The following is a 16585-nucleotide window of genomic DNA, read 5'->3' as shown; positions in this document are numbered from 1 at the left end:
GAAGAAGTTGTTCTTTGGGTGGGAGGGTGGGCTAGTGGAAGGAGGGGGCAATCTCTTTTTTTCCCGGGTGGTAGGGGGATGACAGGAGAAGGGAAGCGGGTGGTGAGAAAGGTACAGAGGGCAGGGTTTGGGGGCTGGGAAGGAAAGGGAAAAGATTAGGGTTTGGGGATGATGAAAGGGCTTTCTACGGGTAAGGATGGCAAAGGGTGGCAGTGACGGAAAGTCAGGCAACCTGTCCTGTCCGTCTTTTTGTATCGTGAATTGGAAAGACTGCAAGGGGGAGGGGAGTTGCTTGCGCCCTAAAGGAGGAGTTATTCAAATTCATTGCAGTGGGCGGCGGCTGCAAAACGCACCATTCTTCTTGTTTTGGCTCTGCAAAGCAGCCTTTTCAAGGGTTGGCTTGGGTGACAAAATGTCTTGTGTAGGCGTGGGTTTGTCTCCCTCTCGCTCTCTCTCCCTAAGATGTGTCCGGCATAGGCCAGGGTGCCACTCGAGGCCCAAACCAATTCTGGTTATCGCTTCTCGGCCTTTTGGCTAAGATCAAGTGTAGTATCTGTTCTTATCAGTTTAATATCTGATACGTCCCCTATCTGGGGACCATATATTAAATGGATTTTTAGAACAGGGAGATGGAAAAAGAGCTTGCTCTGTCCACTCCACGCATTGACCTGGTATTGCAGTACCTCCAGGAACGGTGCACCCCTTCTTAACCCAGTTTCCAAAAGCAGAACTCAATTCACCTGATTCATATTAGCCCGATTTAATGAATTGGAAGAAAGCATACGTCTTCATATGCACCTCAATTTGGCCCATTCACTTTTCACACTTCCTCCTTTTGTTTTTTATCTTTCACACTTTTGACTTTCTTTATTCATCCAAATAGCAAACTCATCACCACTCAACCTGACCAACTCGGCTATGTCCCCGTGCTGCAGTTCTCTGTCTTATCTAGATCATTTGCAATTGAATGGAATAGATCCCTTTTGGACAAAGTGGATTCACCTGCTGCTGCAGTGACCACAGGTGTGATAACATCTAGAATTGGCATCTGGTGCGATCTCTCCGCTTCCACTCCAAAGAAAGTTACCTGTTTATTCCTATCATGCATTGGTTTTTGGGGTTTTCTTTGAGTAATGATGATCTCTTTAGTAGTCTGTTGGCGCCCTCTCCTGGAGGAATAGTTTGCTTGCTCTTGGACATTCTAAAAGAGAGGTCATGATAGACATTGAGCTTCTGAGCTCAATTGGGGACAGTCATGGGTGATGAATGTTTGCAACCTACTGCGAAGCCTCATACCGCAATATAAGGAACGTCAAATACTAAGAAAGGGCGGCCTATGAAAGAATTACTACTTTCAATAAGTACACTTAAACGGCTAATTGGGAATAGAAAAACTGTAAAAAGCCCTCTGAGAAAGCCCCCCTCTAACCTTTGATAGTAAGCTTTTCTGTAGTCTGCCTGTTGATGTATTTTCCGTTTGAACTGTGCACAACATGAAGAGACGGAACACTGGCGGCTTGTCACAATGCCCCCCGATGACATCACAATAGCGCTGCTGCCTAGAAAACAAGCTGCGCAGAAGAAGTTGTTCTTTGGGTGGGAGGGTGGGCTAGTGGAAGGAGGGGGCAATCTCTTTTTTTCCCGGGTGGTAGGGGGATGACAGGAGAAGGGAAGCGGGTGGTGAGAAAGGTACAGAGGGCAGGGTTTGGGGGCTGGGAAGGAAAGGGAAAAGATTAGGGTTTGGGGATGATGAAAGGGCTTTCTACGGGTAAGGATGGCAAAGGGTGGCAGTGACGGAAAGTCAGGCAACCTGTCCTGTCCGTCTTTTTGTATCGTGAATTGGAAAGACTGCAAGGGGGAGGGGAGTTGCTTGCGCCCTAAAGGAGGAGTTATTCAGATTCATTGCAGTGGGCGGCGGCTGCAAAACGCACCATTCTTCTTGTTTTGGCTCTGCAAAGCAGCCTTTTCAAGGGTTGGCTTGGGTGACAAAATGTCTTGTGTAGGCGTGGGTTTGTCTCCCTCTCGCTCTCTCTCCCTAAGATGTGTCCGGCATAGGCCAGGGTGCCACTCGAGGCCCAAACCAATTCTGGTTATCGCTTCTCGGCCTTTTGGCTAAGATCAAGTGTAGTATCTGTTCTTATCAGTTTAATATCTGATACGTCCCCTATCTGGGGACCATATATTAAATGGATTTTTAGAACAGGGAGATGGAAAAAGAGCTTGCTCTGTCCACTCCACGCATTGACCTGGTATTGCAGTACCTCCAGGAACGGTGCACCCCTTCTTAACCCAGTTTCCAAAAGCAGAACTCAATTCACCTGATTCATATTAGCCCGATTTAATGAATTGGAAGAAAGCATACGTCTTCATATGCACCTCAATTTGGCCCATTCACTTTTCACACTTCCTCCTTTTGTTTTTTATCTTTCACACTTTTGACTTTCTTTATTCATCCAAATAGCAAACTCATCACCACTCAACCTGACCAACTCGGCTATGTCCCCGTGCTGCAGTTCTCTGTCTTATCTAGATCATTTGCAATTGAATGGAATAGATCCCTTTTGGACAAAGTGGATTCACCTGCTGCTGCAGTGACCACAGGTGTGATAACATCTAGAATTGGCATCTGGTGCGATCTCTCCGCTTCCACTCCAAAGAAAGTTACCTGTTTATTCCTATCATGCATTGGTTTTTGGGGTTTTCTTTGAGTAATGATGATCTCTTTAGTAGTCTGTTGGCGCCCTCTCCTGGAGGAATAGTTTGCTTGCTCTTGGACATTCTAAAAGAGAGGTCATGATAGACATTGAGCTTCTGAGCTCAATTGGGGACAGTCATGGGTGATGAATGTTTGCAACCTACTGCGAAGCCTCATACCGCAATATAAGGAACGTCAAATACTAAGAAAGGGCGGCCTATGAAAGAATTACTACTTTCAATAAGTACACTTAAACGGCTAATTGGGAATAGAAAAACTGTAAAAAGCCCTCTGAGAAAGCCCCCCTCTAACCTTTGATAGTAAGCTTTTCTGTAGTCTGCCTGTTGATGTATTTTCCGTTTGAACTGTGCACAACATGAAGAGACGGAACACTGGCGGCTTGTCACAATGCCCCCCGATGACATCACAATAGCGCTGCTGCCTAGAAAACAAGCTGCGCAGAAGAAGTTGTTCTTTGGGTGGGAGGGTGGGCTAGTGGAAGGAGGGGGCAATCTCTTTTTTTCCCGGGTGGTAGGGGGATGACAGGAGAAGGGAAGCGGGTGGTGAGAAAGGTACAGAGGGCAGGGTTTGGGGGCTGGGAAGGAAAGGGAAAAGATTAGGGTTTGGGGATGATGAAAGGGCTTTCTACGGGTAAGGATGGCAAAGGGTGGCAGTGACGGAAAGTCAGGCAACCTGTCCTGTCCGTCTTTTTGTATCGTGAATTGGAAAGACTGCAAGGGGGAGGGGAGTTGCTTGCGCCCTAAAGGAGGAGTTATTCAGATTCATTGCAGTGGGCGGCGGCTGCAAAACGCACCATTCTTCTTGTTTTGGCTCTGCAAAGCAGCCTTTTCAAGGGTTGGCTTGGGTGACAAAATGTCTTGTGTAGGCGTGGGTTTGTCTCCCTCTCGCTCTCTCTCCCTAAGATGTGTCCGGCATAGGCCAGGGTGCCACTCGAGGCCCAAACCAATTCTGGTTATCGCTTCTCGGCCTTTTGGCTAAGATCAAGTGTAGTATCTGTTCTTATCAGTTTAATATCTGATACGTCCCCTATCTGGGGACCATATATTAAATGGATTTTTAGAACAGGGAGATGGAAAAAGAGCTTGCTCTGTCCACTCCACGCATTGACCTGGTATTGCAGTACCTCCAGGAACGGTGCACCCCTTCTTAACCCAGTTTCCAAAAGCAGAACTCAATTCACCTGATTCATATTAGCCCGATTTAATGAATTGGAAGAAAGCATACGTCTTCATATGCACCTCAATTTGGCCCATTCACTTTTCACACTTCCTCCTTTTGTTTTTTATCTTTCACACTTTTGACTTTCTTTATTCATCCAAATAGCAAACTCATCACCACTCAACCTGACCAACTCGGCTATGTCCCCGTGCTGCAGTTCTCTGTCTTATCTAGATCATTTGCAATTGAATGGAATAGATCCCTTTTGGACAAAGTGGATTCACCTGCTGCTGCAGTGACCACAGGTGTGATAACATCTAGAATTGGCATCTGGTGCGATCTCTCCGCTTCCACTCCAAAGAAAGTTACCTGTTTATTCCTATCATGCATTGGTTTTTGGGGTTTTCTTTGAGTAATGATGATCTCTTTAGTAGTCTGTTGGCGCCCTCTCCTGGAGGAATAGTTTGCTTGCTCTTGGACATTCTAAAAGAGAGGTCATGATAGACATTGAGCTTCTGAGCTCAATTGGGGACAGTCATGGGTGATGAATGTTTGCAACCTACTGCGAAGCCTCATACCGCAATATAAGGAACGTCAAATACTAAGAAAGGGCGGCCTATGAAAGAATTACTACTTTCAATAAGTACACTTAAACGGCTAATTGGGAATAGAAAAACTGTAAAAAGCCCTCTGAGAAAGCCCCCCTCTAACCTTTGATAGTAAGCTTTTCTGTAGTCTGCCTGTTGATGTATTTTCCGTTTGAACTGTGCACAACATGAAGAGACGGAACACTGGCGGCTTGTCACAATGCCCCCCGATGACATCACAATAGCGCTGCTGCCTAGAAAACAAGCTGCGCAGAAGAAGTTGTTCTTTGGGTGGGAGGGTGGGCTAGTGGAAGGAGGGGGCAATCTCTTTTTTTCCCGGGTGGTAGGGGGATGACAGGAGAAGGGAAGCGGGTGGTGAGAAAGGTACAGAGGGCAGGGTTTGGGGGCTGGGAAGGAAAGGGAAAAGATTAGGGTTTGGGGATGATGAAAGGGCTTTCTACGGGTAAGGATGGCAAAGGGTGGCAGTGACGGAAAGTCAGGCAACCTGTCCTGTCCGTCTTTTTGTATCGTGAATTGGAAAGACTGCAAGGGGGAGGGGAGTTGCTTGCGCCCTAAAGGAGGAGTTATTCAGATTCATTGCAGTGGGCGGCGGCTGCAAAACGCACCATTCTTCTTGTTTTGGCTCTGCAAAGCAGCCTTTTCAAGGGTTGGCTTGGGTGACAAAATGTCTTGTGTAGGCGTGGGTTTGTCTCCCTCTCGCTCTCTCTCCCTAAGATGTGTCCGGCATAGGCCAGGGTGCCACTCGAGGCCCAAACCAATTCTGGTTATCGCTTCTCGGCCTTTTGGCTAAGATCAAGTGTAGTATCTGTTCTTATCAGTTTAATATCTGATACGTCCCCTATCTGGGGACCATATATTAAATGGATTTTTAGAACAGGGAGATGGAAAAAGAGCTTGCTCTGTCCACTCCACGCATTGACCTGGTATTGCAGTACCTCCAGGAACGGTGCACCCCTTCTTAACCCAGTTTCCAAAAGCAGAACTCAATTCACCTGATTCATATTAGCCCGATTTAATGAATTGGAAGAAAGCATACGTCTTCATATGCACCTCAATTTGGCCCATTCACTTTTCACACTTCCTCCTTTTGTTTTTTATCTTTCACACTTTTGACTTTCTTTATTCATCCAAATAGCAAACTCATCACCACTCAACCTGACCAACTCGGCTATGTCCCCGTGCTGCAGTTCTCTGTCTTATCTAGATCATTTGCAATTGAATGGAATAGATCCCTTTTGGACAAAGTGGATTCACCTGCTGCTGCAGTGACCACAGGTGTGATAACATCTAGAATTGGCATCTGGTGCGATCTCTCCGCTTCCACTCCAAAGAAAGTTACCTGTTTATTCCTATCATGCATTGGTTTTTGGGGTTTTCTTTGAGTAATGATGATCTCTTTAGTAGTCTGTTGGCGCCCTCTCCTGGAGGAATAGTTTGCTTGCTCTTGGACATTCTAAAAGAGAGGTCATGATAGACATTGAGCTTCTGAGCTCAATTGGGGACAGTCATGGGTGATGAATGTTTGCAACCTACTGCGAAGCCTCATACCGCAATATAAGGAACGTCAAATACTAAGAAAGGGCGGCCTATGAAAGAATTACTACTTTCAATAAGTACACTTAAACGGCTAATTGGGAATAGAAAAACTGTAAAAAGCCCTCTGAGAAAGCCCCCCTCTAACCTTTGATAGTAAGCTTTTCTGTAGTCTGCCTGTTGATGTATTTTCCGTTTGAACTGTGCACAACATGAAGAGACGGAACACTGGCGGCTTGTCACAATGCCCCCCGATGACATCACAATAGCGCTGCTGCCTAGAAAACAAGCTGCGCAGAAGAAGTTGTTCTTTGGGTGGGAGGGTGGGCTAGTGGAAGGAGGGGGCAATCTCTTTTTTTCCCGGGTGGTAGGGGGATGACAGGAGAAGGGAAGCGGGTGGTGAGAAAGGTACAGAGGGCAGGGTTTGGGGGCTGGGAAGGAAAGGGAAAAGATTAGGGTTTGGGGATGATGAAAGGGCTTTCTACGGGTAAGGATGGCAAAGGGTGGCAGTGACGGAAAGTCAGGCAACCTGTCCTGTCCGTCTTTTTGTATCGTGAATTGGAAAGACTGCAAGGGGGAGGGGAGTTGCTTGCGCCCTAAAGGAGGAGTTATTCAGATTCATTGCAGTGGGCGGCGGCTGCAAAACGCACCATTCTTCTTGTTTTGGCTCTGCAAAGCAGCCTTTTCAAGGGTTGGCTTGGGTGACAAAATGTCTTGTGTAGGCGTGGGTTTGTCTCCCTCTCGCTCTCTCTCCCTAAGATGTGTCCGGCATAGGCCAGGGTGCCACTCGAGGCCCAAACCAATTCTGGTTATCGCTTCTCGGCCTTTTGGCTAAGATCAAGTGTAGTATCTGTTCTTATCAGTTTAATATCTGATACGTCCCCTATCTGGGGACCATATATTAAATGGATTTTTAGAACAGGGAGATGGAAAAAGAGCTTGCTCTGTCCACTCCACGCATTGACCTGGTATTGCAGTACCTCCAGGAACGGTGCACCCCTTCTTAACCCAGTTTCCAAAAGCAGAACTCAATTCACCTGATTCATATTAGCCCGATTTAATGAATTGGAAGAAAGCATACGTCTTCATATGCACCTCAATTTGGCCCATTCACTTTTCACACTTCCTCCTTTTGTTTTTTATCTTTCACACTTTTGACTTTCTTTATTCATCCAAATAGCAAACTCATCACCACTCAACCTGACCAACTCGGCTATGTCCCCGTGCTGCAGTTCTCTGTCTTATCTAGATCATTTGCAATTGAATGGAATAGATCCCTTTTGGACAAAGTGGATTCACCTGCTGCTGCAGTGACCACAGGTGTGATAACATCTAGAATTGGCATCTGGTGCGATCTCTCCGCTTCCACTCCAAAGAAAGTTACCTGTTTATTCCTATCATGCATTGGTTTTTGGGGTTTTCTTTGAGTAATGATGATCTCTTTAGTAGTCTGTTGGCGCCCTCTCCTGGAGGAATAGTTTGCTTGCTCTTGGACATTCTAAAAGAGAGGTCATGATAGACATTGAGCTTCTGAGCTCAATTGGGGACAGTCATGGGTGATGAATGTTTGCAACCTACTGCGAAGCCTCATACCGCAATATAAGGAACGTCAAATACTAAGAAAGGGCGGCCTATGAAAGAATTACTACTTTCAATAAGTACACTTAAACGGCTAATTGGGAATAGAAAAACTGTAAAAAGCCCTCTGAGAAAGCCCCCCTCTAACCTTTGATAGTAAGCTTTTCTGTAGTCTGCCTGTTGATGTATTTTCCGTTTGAACTGTGCACAACATGAAGAGACGGAACACTGGCGGCTTGTCACAATGCCCCCCGATGACATCACAATAGCGCTGCTGCCTAGAAAACAAGCTGCGCAGAAGAAGTTGTTCTTTGGGTGGGAGGGTGGGCTAGTGGAAGGAGGGGGCAATCTCTTTTTTTCCCGGGTGGTAGGGGGATGACAGGAGAAGGGAAGCGGGTGGTGAGAAAGGTACAGAGGGCAGGGTTTGGGGGCTGGGAAGGAAAGGGAAAAGATTAGGGTTTGGGGATGATGAAAGGGCTTTCTACGGGTAAGGATGGCAAAGGGTGGCAGTGACGGAAAGTCAGGCAACCTGTCCTGTCCGTCTTTTTGTATCGTGAATTGGAAAGACTGCAAGGGGGAGGGGAGTTGCTTGCGCCCTAAAGGAGGAGTTATTCAGATTCATTGCAGTGGGCGGCGGCTGCAAAACGCACCATTCTTCTTGTTTTGGCTCTGCAAAGCAGCCTTTTCAAGGGTTGGCTTGGGTGACAAAATGTCTTGTGTAGGCGTGGGTTTGTCTCCCTCTCGCTCTCTCTCCCTAAGATGTGTCCGGCATAGGCCAGGGTGCCACTCGAGGCCCAAACCAATTCTGGTTATCGCTTCTCGGCCTTTTGGCTAAGATCAAGTGTAGTATCTGTTCTTATCAGTTTAATATCTGATACGTCCCCTATCTGGGGACCATATATTAAATGGATTTTTAGAACAGGGAGATGGAAAAAGAGCTTGCTCTGTCCACTCCACGCATTGACCTGGTATTGCAGTACCTCCAGGAACGGTGCACCCCTTCTTAACCCAGTTTCCAAAAGCAGAACTCAATTCACCTGATTCATATTAGCCCGATTTAATGAATTGGAAGAAAGCATACGTCTTCATATGCACCTCAATTTGGCCCATTCACTTTTCACACTTCCTCCTTTTGTTTTTTATCTTTCACACTTTTGACTTTCTTTATTCATCCAAATAGCAAACTCATCACCACTCAACCTGACCAACTCGGCTATGTCCCCGTGCTGCAGTTCTCTGTCTTATCTAGATCATTTGCAATTGAATGGAATAGATCCCTTTTGGACAAAGTGGATTCACCTGCTGCTGCAGTGACCACAGGTGTGATAACATCTAGAATTGGCATCTGGTGCGATCTCTCCGCTTCCACTCCAAAGAAAGTTACCTGTTTATTCCTATCATGCATTGGTTTTTGGGGTTTTCTTTGAGTAATGATGATCTCTTTAGTAGTCTGTTGGCGCCCTCTCCTGGAGGAATAGTTTGCTTGCTCTTGGACATTCTAAAAGAGAGGTCATGATAGACATTGAGCTTCTGAGCTCAATTGGGGACAGTCATGGGTGATGAATGTTTGCAACCTACTGCGAAGCCTCATACCGCAATATAAGGAACGTCAAATACTAAGAAAGGGCGGCCTATGAAAGAATTACTACTTTCAATAAGTACACTTAAACGGCTAATTGGGAATAGAAAAACTGTAAAAAGCCCTCTGAGAAAGCCCCCCTCTAACCTTTGATAGTAAGCTTTTCTGTAGTCTGCCTGTTGATGTATTTTCCGTTTGAACTGTGCACAACATGAAGAGACGGAACACTGGCGGCTTGTCACAATGCCCCCCGATGACATCACAATAGCGCTGCTGCCTAGAAAACAAGCTGCGCAGAAGAAGTTGTTCTTTGGGTGGGAGGGTGGGCTAGTGGAAGGAGGGGGCAATCTCTTTTTTTCCCGGGTGGTAGGGGGATGACAGGAGAAGGGAAGCGGGTGGTGAGAAAGGTACAGAGGGCAGGGTTTGGGGGCTGGGAAGGAAAGGGAAAAGATTAGGGTTTGGGGATGATGAAAGGGCTTTCTACGGGTAAGGATGGCAAAGGGTGGCAGTGACGGAAAGTCAGGCAACCTGTCCTGTCCGTCTTTTTGTATCGTGAATTGGAAAGACTGCAAGGGGGAGGGGAGTTGCTTGCGCCCTAAAGGAGGAGTTATTCAGATTCATTGCAGTGGGCGGCGGCTGCAAAACGCACCATTCTTCTTGTTTTGGCTCTGCAAAGCAGCCTTTTCAAGGGTTGGCTTGGGTGACAAAATGTCTTGTGTAGGCGTGGGTTTGTCTCCCTCTCGCTCTCTCTCCCTAAGATGTGTCCGGCATAGGCCAGGGTGCCACTCGAGGCCCAAACCAATTCTGGTTATCGCTTCTCGGCCTTTTGGCTAAGATCAAGTGTAGTATCTGTTCTTATCAGTTTAATATCTGATACGTCCCCTATCTGGGGACCATATATTAAATGGATTTTTAGAACAGGGAGATGGAAAAAGAGCTTGCTCTGTCCACTCCACGCATTGACCTGGTATTGCAGTACCTCCAGGAACGGTGCACCCCTTCTTAACCCAGTTTCCAAAAGCAGAACTCAATTCACCTGATTCATATTAGCCCGATTTAATGAATTGGAAGAAAGCATACGTCTTCATATGCACCTCAATTTGGCCCATTCACTTTTCACACTTCCTCCTTTTGTTTTTTATCTTTCACACTTTTGACTTTCTTTATTCATCCAAATAGCAAACTCATCACCACTCAACCTGACCAACTCGGCTATGTCCCCGTGCTGCAGTTCTCTGTCTTATCTAGATCATTTGCAATTGAATGGAATAGATCCCTTTTGGACAAAGTGGATTCACCTGCTGCTGCAGTGACCACAGGTGTGATAACATCTAGAATTGGCATCTGGTGCGATCTCTCCGCTTCCACTCCAAAGAAAGTTACCTGTTTATTCCTATCATGCATTGGTTTTTGGGGTTTTCTTTGAGTAATGATGATCTCTTTAGTAGTCTGTTGGCGCCCTCTCCTGGAGGAATAGTTTGCTTGCTCTTGGACATTCTAAAAGAGAGGTCATGATAGACATTGAGCTTCTGAGCTCAATTGGGGACAGTCATGGGTGATGAATGTTTGCAACCTACTGCGAAGCCTCATACCGCAATATAAGGAACGTCAAATACTAAGAAAGGGCGGCCTATGAAAGAATTACTACTTTCAATAAGTACACTTAAACGGCTAATTGGGAATAGAAAAACTGTAAAAAGCCCTCTGAGAAAGCCCCCCTCTAACCTTTGATAGTAAGCTTTTCTGTAGTCTGCCTGTTGATGTATTTTCCGTTTGAACTGTGCACAACATGAAGAGACGGAACACTGGCGGCTTGTCACAATGCCCCCCGATGACATCACAATAGCGCTGCTGCCTAGAAAACAAGCTGCGCAGAAGAAGTTGTTCTTTGGGTGGGAGGGTGGGCTAGTGGAAGGAGGGGGCAATCTCTTTTTTTCCCGGGTGGTAGGGGGATGACAGGAGAAGGGAAGCGGGTGGTGAGAAAGGTACAGAGGGCAGGGTTTGGGGGCTGGGAAGGAAAGGGAAAAGATTAGGGTTTGGGGATGATGAAAGGGCTTTCTACGGGTAAGGATGGCAAAGGGTGGCAGTGACGGAAAGTCAGGCAACCTGTCCTGTCCGTCTTTTTGTATCGTGAATTGGAAAGACTGCAAGGGGGAGGGGAGTTGCTTGCGCCCTAAAGGAGGAGTTATTCAGATTCATTGCAGTGGGCGGCGGCTGCAAAACGCACCATTCTTCTTGTTTTGGCTCTGCAAAGCAGCCTTTTCAAGGGTTGGCTTGGGTGACAAAATGTCTTGTGTAGGCGTGGGTTTGTCTCCCTCTCGCTCTCTCTCCCTAAGATGTGTCCGGCATAGGCCAGGGTGCCACTCGAGGCCCAAACCAATTCTGGTTATCGCTTCTCGGCCTTTTGGCTAAGATCAAGTGTAGTATCTGTTCTTATCAGTTTAATATCTGATACGTCCCCTATCTGGGGACCATATATTAAATGGATTTTTAGAACAGGGAGATGGAAAAAGAGCTTGCTCTGTCCACTCCACGCATTGACCTGGTATTGCAGTACCTCCAGGAACGGTGCACCCCTTCTTAACCCAGTTTCCAAAAGCAGAACTCAATTCACCTGATTCATATTAGCCCGATTTAATGAATTGGAAGAAAGCATACGTCTTCATATGCACCTCAATTTGGCCCATTCACTTTTCACACTTCCTCCTTTTGTTTTTTATCTTTCACACTTTTGACTTTCTTTATTCATCCAAATAGCAAACTCATCACCACTCAACCTGACCAACTCGGCTATGTCCCCGTGCTGCAGTTCTCTGTCTTATCTAGATCATTTGCAATTGAATGGAATAGATCCCTTTTGGACAAAGTGGATTCACCTGCTGCTGCAGTGACCACAGGTGTGATAACATCTAGAATTGGCATCTGGTGCGATCTCTCCGCTTCCACTCCAAAGAAAGTTACCTGTTTATTCCTATCATGCATTGGTTTTTGGGGTTTTCTTTGAGTAATGATGATCTCTTTAGTAGTCTGTTGGCGCCCTCTCCTGGAGGAATAGTTTGCTTGCTCTTGGACATTCTAAAAGAGAGGTCATGATAGACATTGAGCTTCTGAGCTCAATTGGGGACAGTCATGGGTGATGAATGTTTGCAACCTACTGCGAAGCCTCATACCGCAATATAAGGAACGTCAAATACTAAGAAAGGGCGGCCTATGAAAGAATTACTACTTTCAATAAGTACACTTAAACGGCTAATTGGGAATAGAAAAACTGTAAAAAGCCCTCTGAGAAAGCCCCCCTCTAACCTTTGATAGTAAGCTTTTCTGTAGTCTGCCTGTTGATGTATTTTCCGTTTGAACTGTGCACAACATGAAGAGACGGAACACTGGCGGCTTGTCACAATGCCCCCCGATGACATCACAATAGCGCTGCTGCCTAGAAAACAAGCTGCGCAGAAGAAGTTGTTCTTTGGGTGGGAGGGTGGGCTAGTGGAAGGAGGGGGCAATCTCTTTTTTTCCCGGGTGGTAGGGGGATGACAGGAGAAGGGAAGCGGGTGGTGAGAAAGGTACAGAGGGCAGGGTTTGGGGGCTGGGAAGGAAAGGGAAAAGATTAGGGTTTGGGGATGATGAAAGGGCTTTCTACGGGTAAGGATGGCAAAGGGTGGCAGTGACAGAAAGTCAGGCAACCTGTCCTGTCCGTCTTTTTGTATCGTGAATTGGAAAGACTGCAAGGGGGAGGGGAGTTGCTTGCGCCCTAAAGGAGGAGTTATTCAGATTCATTGCAGTGGGCGGCGGCTGCAAAACGCACCATTCTTCTTGTTTTGGCTCTGCAAAGCAGCCTTTTCAAGGGTTGGCTTGGGTGACAAAATGTCTTGTGTAGGCGTGGGTTTGTCTCCCTCTCGCTCTCTCTCCCTAAGATGTGTCCGGCATAGGCCAGGGTGCCACTCGAGGCCCAAACCAATTCTGGTTATCGCTTCTCGGCCTTTTGGCTAAGATCAAGTGTAGTATCTGTTCTTATCAGTTTAATATCTGATACGTCCCCTATCTGGGGACCATATATTAAATGGATTTTTAGAACAGGGAGATGGAAAAAGAGCTTGCTCTGTCCACTCCACGCATTGACCTGGTATTGCAGTACCTCCAGGAACGGTGCACCCCTTCTTAACCCAGTTTCCAAAAGCAGAACTCAATTCACCTGATTCATATTAGCCCGATTTAATGAATTGGAAGAAAGCATACGTCTTCATATGCACCTCAATTTGGCCCATTCACTTTTCACACTTCCTCCTTTTGTTTTTTATCTTTCACACTTTTGACTTTCTTTATTCATCCAAATAGCAAACTCATCACCACTCAACCTGACCAACTCGGCTATGTCCCCGTGCTGCAGTTCTCTGTCTTATCTAGATCATTTGCAATTGAATGGAATAGATCCCTTTTGGACAAAGTGGATTCACCTGCTGCTGCAGTGACCACAGGTGTGATAACATCTAGAATTGGCATCTGGTGCGATCTCTCCGCTTCCACTCCAAAGAAAGTTACCTGTTTATTCCTATCATGCATTGGTTTTTGGGGTTTTCTTTGAGTAATGATGATCTCTTTAGTAGTCTGTTGGCGCCCTCTCCTGGAGGAATAGTTTGCTTGCTCTTGGACATTCTAAAAGAGAGGTCATGATAGACATTGAGCTTCTGAGCTCAATTGGGGACAGTCATGGGTGATGAATGTTTGCAACCTACTGCGAAGCCTCATACCGCAATATAAGGAACGTCAAATACTAAGAAAGGGCGGCCTATGAAAGAATTACTACTTTCAATAAGTACACTTAAACGGCTAATTGGGAATAGAAAAACTGTAAAAAGCCCTCTGAGAAAGCCCCCCTCTAACCTTTGATAGTAAGCTTTTCTGTAGTCTGCCTGTTGATGTATTTTCCGTTTGAACTGTGCACAACATGAAGAGACGGAACACTGGCGGCTTGTCACAATGCCCCCCGATGACATCACAATAGCGCTGCTGCCTAGAAAACAAGCTGCGCAGAAGAAGTTGTTCTTTGGGTGGGAGGGTGGGCTAGTGGAAGGAGGGGGCAATCTCTTTTTTTCCCGGGTGGTAGGGGGATGACAGGAGAAGGGAAGCGGGTGGTGAGAAAGGTACAGAGGGCAGGGTTTGGGGGCTGGGAAGGAAAGGGAAAAGATTAGGGTTTGGGGATGATGAAAGGGCTTTCTACGGGTAAGGATGGCAAAGGGTGGCAGTGACGGAAAGTCAGGCAACCTGTCCTGTCCGTCTTTTTGTATCGTGAATTGGAAAGACTGCAAGGGGGAGGGGAGTTGCTTGCGCCCTAAAGGAGGAGTTATTCAGATTCATTGCAGTGGGCGGCGGCTGCAAAACGCACCATTCTTCTTGTTTTGGCTCTGCAAAGCAGCCTTTTCAAGGGTTGGCTTGGGTGACAAAATGTCTTGTGTAGGCGTGGGTTTGTCTCCCTCTCGCTCTCTCTCCCTAAGATGTGTCCGGCATAGGCCAGGGTGCCACTCGAGGCCCAAACCAATTCTGGTTATCGCTTCTCGGCCTTTTGGCTAAGATCAAGTGTAGTATCTGTTCTTATCAGTTTAATATCTGATACGTCCCCTATCTGGGGACCATATATTAAATGGATTTTTAGAACAGGGAGATGGAAAAAGAGCTTGCTCTGTCCACTCCACGCATTGACCTGGTATTGCAGTACCTCCAGGAACGGTGCACCCCTTCTTAACCCAGTTTCCAAAAGCAGAACTCAATTCACCTGATTCATATTAGCCCGATTTAATGAATTGGAAGAAAGCATACGTCTTCATATGCACCTCAATTTGGCCCATTCACTTTTCACACTTCCTCCTTTTGTTTTTTATCTTTCACACTTTTGACTTTCTTTATTCATCCAAATAGCAAACTCATCACCACTCAACCTGACCAACTCGGCTATGTCCCCGTGCTGCAGTTCTCTGTCTTATCTAGATCATTTGCAATTGAATGGAATAGATCCCTTTTGGACAAAGTGGATTCACCTGCTGCTGCAGTGACCACAGGTGTGATAACATCTAGAATTGGCATCTGGTGCGATCTCTCCGCTTCCACTCCAAAGAAAGTTACCTGTTTATTCCTATCATGCATTGGTTTTTGGGGTTTTCTTTGAGTAATGATGATCTCTTTAGTAGTCTGTTGGCGCCCTCTCCTGGAGGAATAGTTTGCTTGCTCTTGGACATTCTAAAAGAGAGGTCATGATAGACATTGAGCTTCTGAGCTCAATTGGGGACAGTCATGGGTGATGAATGTTTGCAACCTACTGCGAAGCCTCATACCGCAATATAAGGAACGTCAAATACTAAGAAAGGGCGGCCTATGAAAGAATTACTACTTTCAATAAGTACACTTAAACGGCTAATTGGGAATAGAAAAACTGTAAAAAGCCCTCTGAGAAAGCCCCCCTCTAACCTTTGATAGTAAGCTTTTCTGTAGTCTGCCTGTTGATGTATTTTCCGTTTGAACTGTGCACAACATGAAGAGACGGAACACTGGCGGCTTGTCACAATGCCCCCCGATGACATCACAATAGCGCTGCTGCCTAGAAAACAAGCTGCGCAGAAGAAGTTGTTCTTTGGGTGGGAGGGTGGGCTAGTGGAAGGAGGGGGCAATCTCTTTTTTTCCCGGGTGGTAGGGGGATGACAGGAGAAGGGAAGCGGGTGGTGAGAAAGGTACAGAGGGCAGGGTTTGGGGGCTGGGAAGGAAAGGGAAAAGATTAGGGTTTGGGGATGATGAAAGGGCTTTCTACGGGTAAGGATGGCAAAGGGTGGCAGTGACGGAAAGTCAGGCAACCTGTCCTGTCCGTCTTTTTGTATCGTGAATTGGAAAGACTGCAAGGGGGAGGGGAGTTGCTTGCGCCCTAAAGGAGGAGTTATTCAGATTCATTGCAGTGGGCGGCGGCTGCAAAACGCACCATTCTTCTTGTTTTGGCTCTGCAAAGCAGCCTTTTCAAGGGTTGGCTTGGGTGACAAAATGTCTTGTGTAGGCGTGGGTTTGTCTCCCTCTCGCTCTCTCTCCCTAAGATGTGTCCGGCATAGGCCAGGGTGCCACTCGAGGCCCAAACCAATTCTGGTTATCGCTTCTCGGCCTTTTGGCTAAGATCAAGTGTAGTATCTGTTCTTATCAGTTTAATATCTGATACGTCCCCTATCTGGGGACCATATATTAAATGGATTTTTAGAACAGGGAGATGGAAAAAGAGCTTGCTCTGTCCACTCCACGCATTGACCTGGTATTGCAGTACCTCCAGGAACGGTGCACCCCTTCTTAACCCAGTTTCCAAAAGCAGAACTCAATTCACCTGATTCATATTAGCCCGATTTAATGAATTGGAAGAAAGCATACGTCTTCATATGCACCTCAATT

The 16585-nt window shown here is 46.5% G+C and overlaps 11 non-coding genes across 11 annotated transcripts; all 11 read left to right on the top strand.

Moving 5' to 3' along the window:
- Positions 1-514: 514 nt before the first annotated feature.
- LOC142263121 (U2 spliceosomal RNA) lies at positions 515-705 on the top strand. The gene has a single exon (XR_012730329.1). It is a non-coding gene; the product is annotated as a U2 spliceosomal RNA (small nuclear RNA).
- A 1387-nt stretch (positions 706-2092) lies between these two features.
- LOC142263120 (U2 spliceosomal RNA) lies at positions 2093-2283 on the top strand. The gene has a single exon (XR_012730328.1). It is a non-coding gene; the product is annotated as a U2 spliceosomal RNA (small nuclear RNA).
- A 1387-nt stretch (positions 2284-3670) lies between these two features.
- LOC142263119 (U2 spliceosomal RNA) lies at positions 3671-3861 on the top strand. The gene has a single exon (XR_012730327.1). It is a non-coding gene; the product is annotated as a U2 spliceosomal RNA (small nuclear RNA).
- A 1387-nt stretch (positions 3862-5248) lies between these two features.
- LOC142263117 (U2 spliceosomal RNA) lies at positions 5249-5439 on the top strand. The gene has a single exon (XR_012730326.1). It is a non-coding gene; the product is annotated as a U2 spliceosomal RNA (small nuclear RNA).
- Positions 5440-6826: 1387 nt separating this feature from the next.
- On the top strand, positions 6827-7017 carry LOC142263115 (U2 spliceosomal RNA). The gene has a single exon (XR_012730324.1). It is a non-coding gene; the product is annotated as a U2 spliceosomal RNA (small nuclear RNA).
- Positions 7018-8404: 1387 nt separating this feature from the next.
- On the top strand, positions 8405-8595 carry LOC142263114 (U2 spliceosomal RNA). Its single transcript, XR_012730323.1, has one exon. It is a non-coding gene; the product is annotated as a U2 spliceosomal RNA (small nuclear RNA).
- A 1387-nt stretch (positions 8596-9982) lies between these two features.
- On the top strand, positions 9983-10173 carry LOC142263113 (U2 spliceosomal RNA). The gene has a single exon (XR_012730322.1). It is a non-coding gene; the product is annotated as a U2 spliceosomal RNA (small nuclear RNA).
- A 1387-nt stretch (positions 10174-11560) lies between these two features.
- On the top strand, positions 11561-11751 carry LOC142263112 (U2 spliceosomal RNA). The gene has a single exon (XR_012730321.1). It is a non-coding gene; the product is annotated as a U2 spliceosomal RNA (small nuclear RNA).
- A 1387-nt stretch (positions 11752-13138) lies between these two features.
- Positions 13139-13329, top strand: LOC142263111 (U2 spliceosomal RNA). The gene has a single exon (XR_012730320.1). It is a non-coding gene; the product is annotated as a U2 spliceosomal RNA (small nuclear RNA).
- Positions 13330-14716: 1387 nt separating this feature from the next.
- LOC142263110 (U2 spliceosomal RNA) lies at positions 14717-14907 on the top strand. Its single transcript, XR_012730319.1, has one exon. It is a non-coding gene; the product is annotated as a U2 spliceosomal RNA (small nuclear RNA).
- A 1387-nt stretch (positions 14908-16294) lies between these two features.
- On the top strand, positions 16295-16485 carry LOC142263109 (U2 spliceosomal RNA). Its single transcript, XR_012730318.1, has one exon. It is a non-coding gene; the product is annotated as a U2 spliceosomal RNA (small nuclear RNA).
- Positions 16486-16585: the final 100 nt, after the last annotated feature.

Source organism: Anomaloglossus baeobatrachus, unplaced genomic scaffold (genome assembly GCF_048569485.1).
Source record: "Anomaloglossus baeobatrachus isolate aAnoBae1 unplaced genomic scaffold, aAnoBae1.hap1 Scaffold_255, whole genome shotgun sequence".
Lineage (NCBI taxonomy): Eukaryota > Metazoa > Chordata > Amphibia > Anura > Aromobatidae > Anomaloglossus > Anomaloglossus baeobatrachus.
The sequence above is the reverse complement of the archived record's forward strand: the minus strand, read 5'-3'. Positions and strand labels throughout refer to the sequence as shown.